The 15,143-nt window shown below is 39.1% G+C and overlaps 1 pseudogene; it reads right to left on the reverse strand.

Annotated features, from left to right (window-relative positions):
- Positions 1-444: 444 nt before the first annotated feature.
- On the reverse strand, positions 445-1,084 carry LOC136862857 (uncharacterized; annotated as a pseudogene).
- Between the last annotated feature and the right edge of the window lie 14,059 nt (positions 1,085-15,143).

A 15,143-nucleotide genomic window follows, 5' to 3' on the forward strand; every position in this document is an offset into this window, starting at 1 on the left:
TTCAGCATATTAAAATTCTACTCCAAGTCAAGCTTTGTATGTACTTGGGTGACTTTTGATCAAAATTTTATGAAATTACATCAAGTAGTTCTTGAGATAGTTGTACTTAAAGTATGATAAATGAATGGATAAAAACCATAACGGTATAAGTGACATTTTAAAAAATGAGTTAAATGCAGGATGTAACTCTTGGAGGATATATCCTTTCACCAGCAAAGAGATACAAGTGATAGCGTTAATATTCTGCGCTCTAGTGATGGGTGGTATAACTACAAATAGCATGCTTTATATGAGTGTTGAAGATGTTTAAATGCCTTTTTCTCTGGATGACCAAAATGCTACTTATACCGTTATTGTTTTCATCCATTCAAATGTGAAATTCAGAAAATCAAAGAAATTTATTCATAATAAAGTTAGAAGACCACACGTCTCCTAAAACTGCCCTTAACCATACTCCACTTCTTCACTAGCATTTTCTGCTGCGTTCTTGACTGCTCTGCTTCTCTGCCTAGCTATCTGTTGAATGATTTGCAATGATTCCTCTGCCTTTGCAACTCGTTGTTCACCAATGGATCCAGTATCTGTTCTGTGAAAACTCTAGGTGTAAGTCCCAGATTCCTAAGAATGTGAAGCCTGGCCAAAATCCCATCATTATATACTGCTGCAGCATCCAAAGCAGCAATCATCACCACAAAGTTGGAAACAAACACTGACTTAGGACACCTCTTCCAAATGAGAGTGTTGTAGCTTTCATTTGTATTTCGAGTTTTGCAATGTAAACATATTTTCAAGAACTCTGGTGCAGCTAGAACCCTAAAAGTTGTTTTTATAGCCAGATAAACGGCTTCAGGAAGATTGTTTTACGTCTGCAAGTCTCACTACCTTCCATGGCTTTCGAAAACTTGCACCACTTATCAGAACACAGGAAATGCTGAGGTGTAGTGTCAGTCAGCAGATAATAAAACCATATAGCCCACACAGCTCTTCTAATCTTCTCCAAGTTATTTTTATTACTTCTAATGGTACTGCAATAATAAACTTGCAGCCTATTAATTCTCTTCTTGGTCAGCCTATCTTCCATCATCTTCCATCTTACCATCTTTCAACAACTTGCCTTTATTTTCTGAGATAAGTCTCCTCAATTGTCCACCCATCCTTTTCTGGACATGACCAATGCACTCCAGCTTTTCTAAACTACACTCATTCCCACAGGGTTGGATTTCAGCTACAGTCTTGAAAGCACTTGAATTACCATCCCCAAAGTACATTACATATCTTACATCATATTTCTGTAGGGAGCGATGGAAATTTAGCTTCTAACCTGCAGCTTCCATCTCACCACTTGAACCTTAATAATTCCTGCTGCACACACTTTTATGAGCATCTTGCCAATCCTTTTCCTTTTCACTGTCCATGTCCTTCTTGTGCAACATAACTTGTAAATCTAACACTTTCCCAGTGTCAACACTAATGCCAGATGGCACTCCATGTACGTCCCCTCCTCATCCAGGAGCTGTCCCAGGAAACAGCCAAGTCTTTACGTTTGCTTCATTATTCTCTAGAGCAGCTTCCTCAACAGCTATTTTCATGCTCTCTTCACTAACCTCTTCCACTGCATTCAAAAGTGGTATGTTCACAACAGTGAATCTTGCTGTTAGAGCAGGTATGTTCATAGTACCACATAACAAGTTCCCACCTAATGTTTACTTCAGAAATTCTGTTATTAATCTTGGATGTTTTGAGTGGTATATCACAGTTGCCATTTTCACACAAAATGTGTAATATAGATACTAAACCTCTTCTCATCATCCATCAAAGTCACCTTTCCACCACAAGCAGAACATCTACAAGATTTCTGTACTACTTCTGCTAACAATTCAATATCAATAATTCTAAACCCACTCTTCCCTCCATAATTTTCTTCTTCTGGCAGAATGCAGGGTCCAATTTTCTGCTTATACTTCTGTTTATACTTCTTATACACTTTACCAATACTAGGCATTGTGTAAATACTTATAGGGATCACTAAACCACTGAATTACACCAATTACAAAATCCACAGACACTCACAATTATTGAATGAAATCCTTTGTTATCCATAGCCTTCTATATCATGCTGGGTTAGTTCTAGAACTGCCTGGTCAACAAGGAAACAATATGAAAACCAATAAATATAAATTGTGATTTGTCATGTTTGCTGCCTAAGTCTAAACTTAAGCATTAGAATTATTCATGAATTTGAACTTAGAACATTCTAACTAACGAAGTTCCACTTTTATTGTAAGTTCGTTCACTGGTAAAATGACACAATCATCCGTCAAAAATGACTGTTGTTTTCTTTGTATGTATTGGAATCGTATCAATTCTTAAATTGACAACTATGTTATGCCTCCAGAAATCGGAATACGCATCTCTACCACCCTCCACTAATTTCTCCTACTTGCACAGAAATACCCTCAGTGCTCGCATGGCTACATCCAGTAACATTTAATTTTAATTACAGTTCAGGTCGTAAATACATGACCGCAGTAGGGATGGAAAAGCTCTCTTCTAATTCTGTAATAATCTGCACGCGATGTATTAAAAAACCAAAGAGGATGTAACCTGTTTCAGGAGCCTGTATCCGTGAAATGTAAATAAAGGAGACTTTACGGTAGGGCGTCAATACAGCGGCGCACCGAATGCAAAACTAGTACACGTAAAGCGTGACGTCAATGAACAAACAACGCTCATAGTTTCATTTAATGTGTATAAAAAGGGAAGTAAAATGGAGGAGTGCAGTAGATTCTATGCTGGAACAGAGAATTATAATGCTAATTGCATTGTCTGCTGTACATGTCCATGGTGGCGTAGTGGCTCAGAAAACAATGTTCGGTGCTTTTATCTGGATGACACAAATTGCTTCCCTTGGGCTTGTGGTGAAGTTCGTCGCTCGCAAGCCTGGTGAAAGTCACTATGGTTACTATTTTATAATATAATGCATATCCTAACCACATCCCACTCAAATATTTATGCTACTGCTCCAGCACATGCAGAGACCCAAGTAGATGAAACTCATATCCGTGTTAGTAACAGTCCCTTATGCTTGTATAGGAGTTCTATCAACTTTATATAAAACCGAATAAGAGTAGAATTGCTAAATTACGATTTCAAAACGATAAGTAATTTAGTCTTAATTATTAATATGAAATCAATGTAAGATTTTTGGAACGTAACCATGTTTTAAAACATAATATCGAGAATGTGACGAACCTGTATTAACCGTTTTAGACACTTTACGATACTCCATGTTTTGATATAATTTCTTCTATGGCATTGATTTGTTTCGGTGCAATTATTCCATTGTATTTTTGTTGTTGTCATGTCATGCACTTTATCAGTTAATTCCACAATTATTCCATTATACCAAAAGTACCATTCTGTAGTTCGGGTAGAATATATAAATGACGTAGAAAATTGTATTTTCCTCCCAGTCTTGGTAGGATTGGAAGTAAAACAAACATAAATGAACGCATATAGGACAGGAAGTGAGAGCCGACTATTTTACACATAATTAAAATCGCACATCGTTCAAAGCCAATCCGTTGTTCAGTGCTTTATTCCAACTGTTTGAATATACATTGTATTTTACAATTATCAAAAATATGTTTAACGCTTGAATTCTGCTACTGTTTAACCAAAGTATTCAATTCGTTTTAAAGTAGGTTTTGCAAACACACACACACACACACACACACACACACACACACACACACACACACACACACACACACACAAGAAACGTCCATACCATCACTGTTGTTATATTTTATAGTTAACACAACGTGACATTCGTCTCTATGCTCGAAATGGACCTATATTTACTTATGTTTATGCTACAAACTAAAATTATTCAACACCAGAGTTTTCAATCGATAGTGACCGTACGGTTCACTCAGCAGAGCTTCCTAACGTTTGTGAAGGCGTGGATTCATGATCATGATCGATAAGTAATTTAGTCTTAATTATTAACATAAAATCAACGTAAGATTTTTGGAACGTAACAATATTTTTAAACATAATATTGAGAATGTTACAAACCTGTATTAACCGTTTTAGACACTTTATGATACTCCATGTTTTGATAATTATAATTTCCTCTACGGCAGTGCTTTTTTTCGGTGAAATTATTCCATTTAATTTTTGTTGTGTTCATGTCATGCACATTATCAGTTGCACTGCACTGAAACTAATTTTTCATCTGTCGCAGGAGAAACTCAAATTGTTGCCAGGACACTTTTAATGCCCATATTATCAACGTCGGTCTAGAAAGCCAAGAATAACGGCCGAGAGGGTTCGTCGTGCAGACCACACGACACCTCGTAATCTGCAGGCCTTCTGGCTGAGCAGCGGTCGCATTGTAGGCCAAGGCCCTTCAAGGGCTTTAGTGCCATGGGGTTTGGTTTGGTTTTTATATTATCACCGTGTCCCATATTTTCCCGTGGATCTCAAAGAACCCTTAATTTATGGACATACGTGTAATTCCCATATATGCGAACGATGAAGCATGCTGAAGAACTCTGTTTGCAAACCAATGTTCCGTAAGTTAAGTGGCTCTTAACATATCCGTACTCAGTTTCCAGATATTTCAACGCTTGTGGTTTCTAAAGGAATCGAGCATGAAATCAATCTGAAACGTCCAAAAAAGCGATCAACATTAAGTAGTGATCGATGTGTATGCAACAATTGAACGTACTGATAAGTAAGATAGCAACTCAACTGACCAAATATACAAGGACAAATACCGTATTATATTCTGATAGTGGTTTCGAACCCCACTGTCGGGAGCCCTGAAGATGATTATCCGTGGTTTCCCATATTCACATCAGGAAAATGGTGGGTCGGTACCTTAAATAAGGCCATTGTCGCTTCTTTCCAACCCGTATCACTTTCCTACCCCATCGTCGCCATAAAACATATCTGTGCCGGTGCGATATACTGTAAAGTAGGACGTAAATATACAGGGTGTTAGGTGTATACGTGCAGATATTTCTTGTAGCAATAGAGAACGATGTGACGAACCACCATATATCAAACTTTTAGTAATCAGTGGAAGTTATTTTCGAAAGCAAAGGGGTACGATGTTTTTAGAATAGGTAGTATGCTTTGTTCTGTGAATGAATAGCTTTCCGTTGATAACAGGCAAGTCACGCGCCACCCGTGCCAAATCGGTTTCTGTTTATGTTTCAGAGCAAATGTACTACTGTAACGAGATGTTACGTAATATACTTGCCAAACTGGTTTTATGTTTACGAGCAACTGAACTACGATAACAGCTGAAGGCTGCTACCGGTGTACGTACCTACATTTCGTGCTTCCTGCCGGGCTGTATGGCTCAGACGGTTGAGGTGGTGGCCTTTTTACTCCAACCTCGCAGGTTCGAACCTGGCCCAGTCCGGTGGTATTTGAATGTGCTCAAATACGTCACACTCGTGCCGGTAGATTTAGTGACACGTAAATAGAACCCCTGCGAGACCTCATCGTCTCCGAAAACCGTAAACGTAACGCAAATACCATTATTATTATTATTATTATTATTATTATTATTATTATTATTATTATTATTATTATTATTATTATTATTATTATTATTATTATTATTATTATTATTGACTAATCGCCAATAATGTCTGCCCAGAAAATACTTCTCATCGTTTATAACTATGGATCTCGACAGTTGTATAATGTCCTAAATATGATGATTTTCAAAATTGGCTTTACGTCGCACCGACACAGATAGGTCTTATGGTGACGATGGGACAGAAAAGGTGTAGAAGTGAGAAGGAAGCGTTCGTGGCCTTAATAAAGGTTCAGCTCCAGCATTTTCCTGATGTGAAAATGGGAAACCACGGAGAACCATCTTCACGGCTGTCGACAGTGGAGTTCGAACCCAGTATCTCCCCAATGAAAGTTCACAATTTCGCGCCCCTAACCACACGACCAACGTATTCCAAGCTCTAATGCCGGGCTGAGTACCTCGGACGATAGTTCGCTGGTATTCTGATCCCATCTTGGCAGGTTCGATGGAGGCTCAATTCGGGGGTATTTGAAGGTGCTGAAATACGCCAGTTTCGTGTCTGTAGATTTACTTGCATTAAAAAAGTCCTGCGGTACAACATTCCGGCGCCTCGGCGTCTCCAAAATCCGTCAAAGTAATTATTAGGACGTAAAAAATTACATTATTATTTCGTGCTTACAATCGAAAAGCATGTGTGTAATGGTAAAATAAAGTAGAACATACTGCTTCCTTTGCAGTGCTTAATAAATTTATCAAAATAAAAGTGGCCAGTCTGAGTTGCTCAGACGGTTAAAGCACTGGTTTCTTGGTTCCAACTTAGCAGGCTCGATCTTGGGTCAATCCGGTGGTATTCGAAGGTGTCGGTAGATTTACTGGCACGTAAAAAGAACTCCTGTGGGACTAAATTACAGCGCCTCCAAAAACAGTACGAGTAGTTAGTGGGACGTAAAGCAAATAACATTACCGGTATTATTATTATTATTATTATTATTATTGTTGTTGTTATTATTATTATTCAGTCTTATTATTATTGCTACTACTCATATTGAACTACTTCTTATTACTCTTTTCCTCGTCTGATTATTATTATTATTATTATTATTATTATTATTATTATTATTCACCTGTTCATATTTTCGTCTTATTCCTCTTTTTACTCTCCTTTTTAAGTCGTATACTTGTTATTCATATTTGATATTTTGTTATTAATATTATTGTTATTTTTATATTATTATTGTTATTTTTATTATTTAGATTTAGTTTATTTCGTTTATTTATAACTTCTCTTTAGCTTCACTCAGTCTTGCCTAAGCCACGGACGAGTGAGGTCGCGTTGAGCGGAGGGTCCCGGGAGTGGGAGGTGTGGGTGAAAGTGCCGAGAGCTGGAAGGTTGTGGAGAAGTGTGCCGACAATGATTAGCATAGAGCAGTACAGGGCGACGGTAGGAAGATGGCAGGGAAGAATGAAGAAAGAAGAAATGAAATTAGGAAGGTGTTATACGGATTTGGAGAGAAAAGGTGAATTATTGCTATCAGCGGCGGTGATTTTAATTTTGCTATGTATTGGGGGGGTCGAATTGAACCCAGGCCCGACCCCTAGTAGAAATGAAGAAAGGGAAAATATGGACGCATTCAAAAGAGCTGTAAAAGAGGTGGTGGAAGAAGTTGGCCCTTTTGAGCAAATTAAAAATATGATTAAGGAACAAACCAGGGAATTTGAAAGAATGGAGGTATGGTTAAGAGAGAAAACGGAAGACATAACAGTACAAGTGAGACATAACACCGGAGAAGTGGCAGCATTAAGGGAAGAAATAGGACGAATAGAAAAGGAGAACTTGAAGCTGAAAATAGAAGTGGAAGCAAATACTTTATATCGAAGAAAGAAGTGCTTATTTATCTATGGTGTGCCTGAAGAGTTGAGAGAAGACAAAGTACTGACAACTTACAAAGTTGTGGACTTAATACAGGGGAAGTTGAAACTTAATTTTAATGAAGTAGATATAGATGATGTGCAGAGGGTGGGAAAAATTAGGGGCAAAAGGCCTATCAAACTAGAACTGTTTTCTACGTTGATGGCTGATGCTGTGGTACGAAGTGCGAGTAACATGCAGAGAGAGAAAATATGGATCAAGAGAGACGTTGGATGGGAGACGATTAGGAACGAGAAAATACTTAGAAAACACAAGATTCGTGCAATAAATCAAGGTTTGAGAGCGACTATTAAAGGGCAAGAGCTAGTGGTAGCAGGCAGAAATTGGAAGAAAATTTGGACTGTAAATGGACTGATTGACTTAGACAGGAGGATAAAAGAAGACGAAGAAAAAGTGAGTAGTGCAACGGAAGGTAGGAAAGTGAGGAGTGATATCAGTATTAGTATGGACTTAGAGATGAAGGCAAAGCGGGCTGAAGAAGAAGGGAGCAGTGCAGCGAGTAGTGGAGAGAATAGGCAAAATACAAGAAGTAACAGTGTAAGTGTAATTATAGGAAGTAGTTCTGAAAAGGGTCAAGAGAGACAGAGCGAGGTGCTAAGTGGAAGTACGATCAACGGTAAGGAAAGAGCAGTGGACGGACAATGCAGGAGAGAGGCTGAAGAACAAAGGGGTAATGAGGGAAAGGAGAATGAGCAACAAGAAGCCGAGAGAGCTGGGTGTAGTGGTGTAGTTAGACAAGATCAGGGTATAAAAGTAAGTCCAAAGTTAACCTATGAGTACCTCGCACAGAATTTGAATTTGAGCAGAGGGAGAGATAGAAGATATACGGACAATATGATGAGAGCTAGGTTAAAAGTAGTAAAAAACAATAATATAGTGAGTAAGTAAGTAATTAAGGGCGTGGAGGCTGAAATGTTGTGATGGAGAAGTGGTATACAAGTTATGATATGTTAAAGGGTTGAAAGATGGTGTCGGAGAAGTGGTGGTATAATATGGTGGATGGCAGTTTGTTGTTATTTGGAGCTGGAGGAGTGATGCTAAATGTGGTGTTGGATAAGTGTTGTAATTTGGCTATTTGTAAATTTTGGTTCGGTGGAAGATGGAGTTTTAGGGAGGTAATTATGATGGGTAATAGGATGAATATGAGTGTATGGCAAATTGAGCAAATTATGATATGTTACAGAGTTTAAATGTGGTGTGGGAGAAATGGTGGTATAAGAGGGTGAAGTGTAGTGTTGGAAGTATTGAAGGCTTAGTATTTAAGTTATGCTATGTTATAGGGTTGAAATGTGGTGTTGATGGCTATTTAATTTTTGGAGATGGAAACAGGTGAGTTTATTATCATTTTGTATTGTATTGGTGACTGGTATAAATGCGGAGTGATGGCAGATGAGTGTGTGTTAGGGCTGATAGCCTAGTATTTATGATTAGGTGATGTATGGTTTGCTATTATGTGTATTGAGATGGTTTATTTACGGATGATTGCGTGGGAGTTGGGAGGTGGTATATTGTATTGGTGTTTGAATTTTTGGAGCTGGAGAGAGGCGAGTTTATTATCATTTTGTAAATTTTTGGTTTGTTTGTAATATAGCGAGCAAATGTTGTGATGACGAGTGTGTGCTAGGGCTGAAATGTGGTGTTGGAAGTAGAGGTGGTAAATGTGGAAATGTGGTGTTGGAAAGGTATGGAGAAGTGGGGGTGTACTCATGAGTAAGTTGTATTGAATGTGATGATGGTATATGAGTGGGTGGTATTTGTGGATGTTGAAATGTGGTGTTGGAAAAGTATGAAGTGTAGTAATGAAATTTGGCTATTTGTAAATTTTGGTCTGGTGGAAGATGGAGTTTTCGGTAGGTAATTATGATGGGTAATAGGAGGAGTATGAGTGTATGGTAAATTGAATAAGTTATGATATGTGATATGTCTGTTAAATAGATTGAAATTAGAGAAGTTGGAAGTGGTGATATGAGATAGTGGAAAGCAGAAGGTGAGTGTAATTGTCGGAGAAGTAGAAGTGGTATATATAGAAATGAGGTGTTGGAAATGTGGTTATGAGGTGATGTATGGTGTGGTATTGAGATGGTTTATTTACGGCTGAATTCGTAGGAGTTAGGAGGTGGTATTGTGTCTGGTATGAGTATTGAATTTTTCAGAGTTGGAGAGAGATGATTTATGATCATTTTGTAAATGTTGGTTTGTTGGTGCAGAAGGGTCGAAGAAATATGTTGTGGGAGAGGTGTCGAAATTTCAATGTTATTATGGAGTGGTATGACGGAATGAAATGAAATGAAGCAATATTACCGAGGTTTTGTGAAAGTTGTGGTATGGTGGATTGGAATGTAATGACGGAATATTGTTGTTATTTTGGCTGGTTTGGTATGTAGTCGCGTAATGTTGCTGTGGTAGTTTATTTTGGAGTAGGTCAGGGAACAATAAAGCTGATGTAAATGCTGAAGGTAAACATAGGCATGGTTGGCCTGAGCACACCAAAGCAGAGTAGGTCAAACAGAAAAAAACAATGGCGGTGTGGGAATGTGCTGAGTAAGAAAGGACAGTTGGTGGAAGGTGTAATCTTGCTCCGGGATCACATATGTGATATATTGCAAGTAAGGCAAACGGTTCATAGAGGGAATCTACCGTTGGCCAGTTGATTATTAATATTATTATTCCTTTATTATTATTATTTTATTATATTATTATTATTATTATTATTCCTTTATTATTATTATTTTATTATTATTATTATTATTATTATTATTATTATTATTATATTATTTGTTTGTTTATTTATTCAGCTATTTATTTAGTTGTAGGGTGGCTTAGGTAAGACTCTATTGTGAACATGTATTGGGGCTAAACGCCTGTGATGTTCATCAATAAATTGTACTTTAGCTTCACGTGACACAATACATTTTCCGTCTTTAATTCACCTTTTGTGTAGTGTGCCAGTGTACATCTATGTTTCTGTCTGTGCTTCAAGACAGTGTTGCAAGATCTGTGTTTGTTTTCCCAGCCCGGATTGCGTTTCGTTTCTCATGTGTCACAATTACATCTTACGTTCTGTTACATGTTTAAGTTTGACCTTGTGATACATCACCTTTAATCTGCTCTGTAGCCTTTAAGAGTGTAGCATGGTCAATGACCTCAGTGCTTGTTTTGTTCACATAACTGGACTAAGAACTCGTCTCAATCGGCCCAGCAAGTTCAAGGCCAACCACTTCTCTCTGTTTGTTTGTTTATTTACCAATGTATATATGTATGTCAACATTGTACTATGTCAACATCGTACCATGAAAATTTACTCAATAAACGGGGTGTTTGGGGGGACCTCTGTCCTGGGTGGGGTGCTCTGCGGACCTCCTCTGGGGTCCGTGTTGTTGCTGCGGTTATCTCTCTGAGCGGTCAGGTATTTACTAACAGGGCCGATGACCTCGATGTTAGGCCCCTTTAAACAACAAGCATATTTACTAACGTATTCAATTCAATTTATTGTATGTACAAGACATACGTCCAACTTGAATTATTTCATCCTCACAACTCTACTTCCTTACTACATGGCCCATGAGCTACACGCATAGCTGAAGGCCCACCCACTCCTCCACGAGGTCTGGGAATGAAATAACTAATTGATTGAATTTTTTCCTATTTCAGTAGTGATGAATATAACACAAGCATTTTATTGAATTTTTATACGTGTTAATGATGATGATGATGATGATGATTGCTGTTTTAAGGTCATCGGCCCTTAAAAGCGCGTGCCTTTTGTTTTAACTCGTAGTGAATAAGAAACAAAATATAAATTGCTCGAACACACGTAAAAAACCAAAACCACATGCAGGGTAGAATTGAGGAACTGCCAAAATGCGTTCAAGGTCAATGTCTAGAGTTTTAACAAGCACGTCTTCCCTGTGTTGTGTTCAGCTTTCGGCACGTACAAGTCACTCGCGCACTGAAACTCTCGATTTATAATTTTTGTTACCGGTACTTCAATTTCACTGCTCGGATTTATGAGAATATCGAACTATCGGGACTCAAAATACTATATCGATACTGTACTGTACTCCCAAGCCATTACGGTGCAGAAATGGCGTAACATCTGACATACCAAAGCGAAACTCGTAGCAATTGTTCACAGTGACCACCCTGGGCTTCTCTGCGGGCTTCACTTCTCCGAATGCAGTTGCGACGCATTCGAGACAAGGAACCTGTGTTGTTCAGAATATCCTCTGGTGCCGAAAAAATATGTTTACAGAGGTCATCCGAAGTGGTTACTTCAGTTCAGTATACTTTGTGTTTCATGTCCCGCCAGACATAACAATCCACTGGAAAAAGGTCTGGAATAAGGGCTGGCCAATTGATAGTTCCACATCGTCCTGTCTACCGTTGAGGAAATGTCTGCACCATCGTGTAAAATCCACGTGGTTCGGCGTAGTCGAAGCGACACATCCTCTGAAAGCTCCAGTAACGTACTGCCTCTACAGGAGCAAGATAACATTAATAAAAAGATGTAACCGACCTCCAACTACACCCATCCAGATGTTAATTAGAACCGGTGCTGGAAATCGCCTTGTCCTATTGAATGGAGATCTTCCACAGCTCATGAGTGGGGTATAGTGGGTTCGAACCCCTCTGTTGGCAGCCCTAAAGATGGTTTTCCGTGGTTTGCCATGTTCACACCAGGCAAATGCTAGGGCTGTAACGTCATGAAGGCCACGGCCACTTCCTTCCCTCTTCCTTGTCTATCCCTTCCAATCTCCCCATTCCCCCGCAAGTCCCCTGTTCAGCATAGAAGGTGAGGCCGCCTGGGCGAGGTACTGGTCATTCTCCCCAGTTGTATCCCCCGACCCAATGTATCACGCTCCCGGTCACTGCCCTTGAGGCGGTAGAGGTGGGATCCCTCGCTGAGTCCGAGGGTAAACCTACCCTGGAGGGTAAACAGATTAGGAAAAAGAAGAATAAGCCTTCTATTAGAAATGCCCGGCGGCAATTCCACAGTAGACCGAGCTCGATAGCTGCAGTCGCTTAAGTGCGGATAGTATCCAGTATCGGGAGATAGCAGATTCGAACCCCACTGTAGGCGGCCCTGAATATGGTTTTCCGTGGTTTCCCATTTTCACACCAGTCAAATGCTGGGGCTGTACCTTAATTAAGGCCACGGCCGCTTCCTTCCCACTCCTAGCCCTTTCCTGTCCCATCGTCGCCATAAGACCTATCTGTGTCGGTGCGACTTAAAGCTACTAGCAAAAAAACTCCACAGTAGCTATTTTTCCTTCGAGCAATGTTCACGCATGGTTGCAACTACGGTTTTTGAAATCTGTCTCATTAATAACAATATGACTGAATACTTACAGCCTTTTCTTTCAGTGTCCACCGTCATTTCATTGACCTGAAAAGTTTATGAATAAGCATAGACAACTCGCATTGTCTATTGTCCGAAATTCATTGTAGCTTGTCGCAATAACAGCACCGAAATGTTGCGCTCATTTTTCATTTACTTATTAACTATTTCCTTTCATTTTGTCAGCTTGGATCACTGAGTATTGCCATTGACGTCTTATGAATCACACACACCTACACAATACTTGATTCGCATGTATGTGCTGGTACGTATCTTCGAGGTCACTGTAAGGATTCTGTGTACATTTCATACAGAGTACCCTAGACCGGTTTTCAAGTACAGCCAGTGGCTGGCACGTGAGTCATCCTCTCCTACTTGCCAAGCCTTTAGGGGAAGTGCACAACAACATGCGTTGGCCTGCGATAAGAAACAGGTTCAACAAGCCCTATAGTCTGCTACTGTACTTCCACTACGCGTGGACAGAATGACGTAACCGGCATATCCTGCTACGGCCGTTCAAAACACATTAGGTCCTGAAATGTTTGGCTCAGTTATGGGCAAACTAATAGGACAAGGTAAAAAGCACATAGCATATATTGTGATATGTCTTTTTCTTTGCCGACTAGCTTAATATCTGCACGTATACACCTAACACCCTATATAATGTACAGTATATATATATATATATATACATATATATATATATATATATATATATATATTCATATGGTGTTCTACGGTACATTAAGGTGATAATGAAAACCTACAACCTGTTTTCCGATGACCAGGTCAGGTATGGAATGAATGAAGCCCCATCTAGCGGCGAGAATGGGAATTGTGCCGGCTACGGAGGCTCCATAATAATAATAATAATAATAATAATAATAATAATAATAATAATAATAATAATGGTTGACTACTCGTCAAAAATGTTCTGGCCAGATATCACTTCTCAACTTACATAACTACGGATCTGAACAGGTCTGTAATATCCTTAATATGATGGCATTATACAATTGGATTACGTCGCACCGACACAGAAAGTTCTTATGGGGACAATGGGACAGAAGAGGCTAGGAGTGGGAAGGAAGAGGTCGTGGCCTTAATTAATGCACATACAGCCCCTCTCCGAGGTTTTACAAGAAAATGGCGTACACCGTTAGAATATGTTACATAAAGATGATTTTTGTAGTAGAGAAAATGTAACCTATGCCTGAAAATTGAAAAAAAATGTGTCAATTACAATTTATGAATTGTATTTGATAATATTTATATTTACTTGTAAATATTTTTAAACATAGCTAACTTTCATATATGTAGTATCAGTAGGCTAATACCACAATATACGACCTCCGAGAGTATGGCTTTTGTTCATTTCAAGGAATTACATTGGATATTTTGCTACATTGCTCACATAGAATGATCTGGACGCTTCGTGTAGCCCAAAAAAGTAACAAAATAATATTTCTAGAATTGCAGATGGGAGGTCTGATTGTGAATCACGTTGTTTCTGATTCGAAATTCACTAACAGGATGGAGCATTCTGTGGTCTTGTAGAAAATGCTGACTCAGTTTTCATTACTTTACGGTGTAGGAAACTAAATTTAATACACCTCCATGAGCCTTGTGATTTGTACCTTAATAGCTGCTTGGTCAGCACACATCAACACGTGATAAAGAACTGTTTCGGCAAGAATGATTAAAAAATTCTATGTGACCCATTGCAGGATGTCGCGATATACAAATCTGCTCCAGGCTTGAGGCTGTAAGATAAGAGTTCAGCGCTAGCAAGCACAACTCATTAAATGAGCACCGAATAGTTTCATTGCAAATGAGTCAGCACTTGTTAGAACTATCTTGGCTACGAAGCATAGAACTAACAGACATTACAGATTCAGCCTGTAAATGGGCGTAAATGTGGGAGAAAATGGACAGCTTCAGATTCACAGGATATAATCTAGACAGGATCCTAAGTTAATACCTGCAGTAATATTGATCCTGATAATAAAATTTAACTTCATACATGGGATTATAGGAAAGTAACAAAAAATAGTATACTCTCTCCTATCTTATATTACCGAACGAGTTGGCCGTGCCGTTAGGGCCGTGCAGCGGTGAGCTTGCATCCGGGAGATAGTGGGTTCCAACCCCACAGTCGGGGCCTTGAAGATCGTTTTCCGTGGTTTCCCATTTTCACACAATACAAATATTGGGGCTGTTCATTAAATAAGGCCATGGCCCTTTCCTTCCCACTCCTAAGCTTTTCCTGACCCATCGTCGCCATAGGACATATCTATGTCAGTGCGACGTAAAGTAAA

Source organism: Anabrus simplex, chromosome 2 (genome assembly GCF_040414725.1).
Source record: "Anabrus simplex isolate iqAnaSimp1 chromosome 2, ASM4041472v1, whole genome shotgun sequence".
Lineage (NCBI taxonomy): Eukaryota > Metazoa > Arthropoda > Insecta > Orthoptera > Tettigoniidae > Anabrus > Anabrus simplex.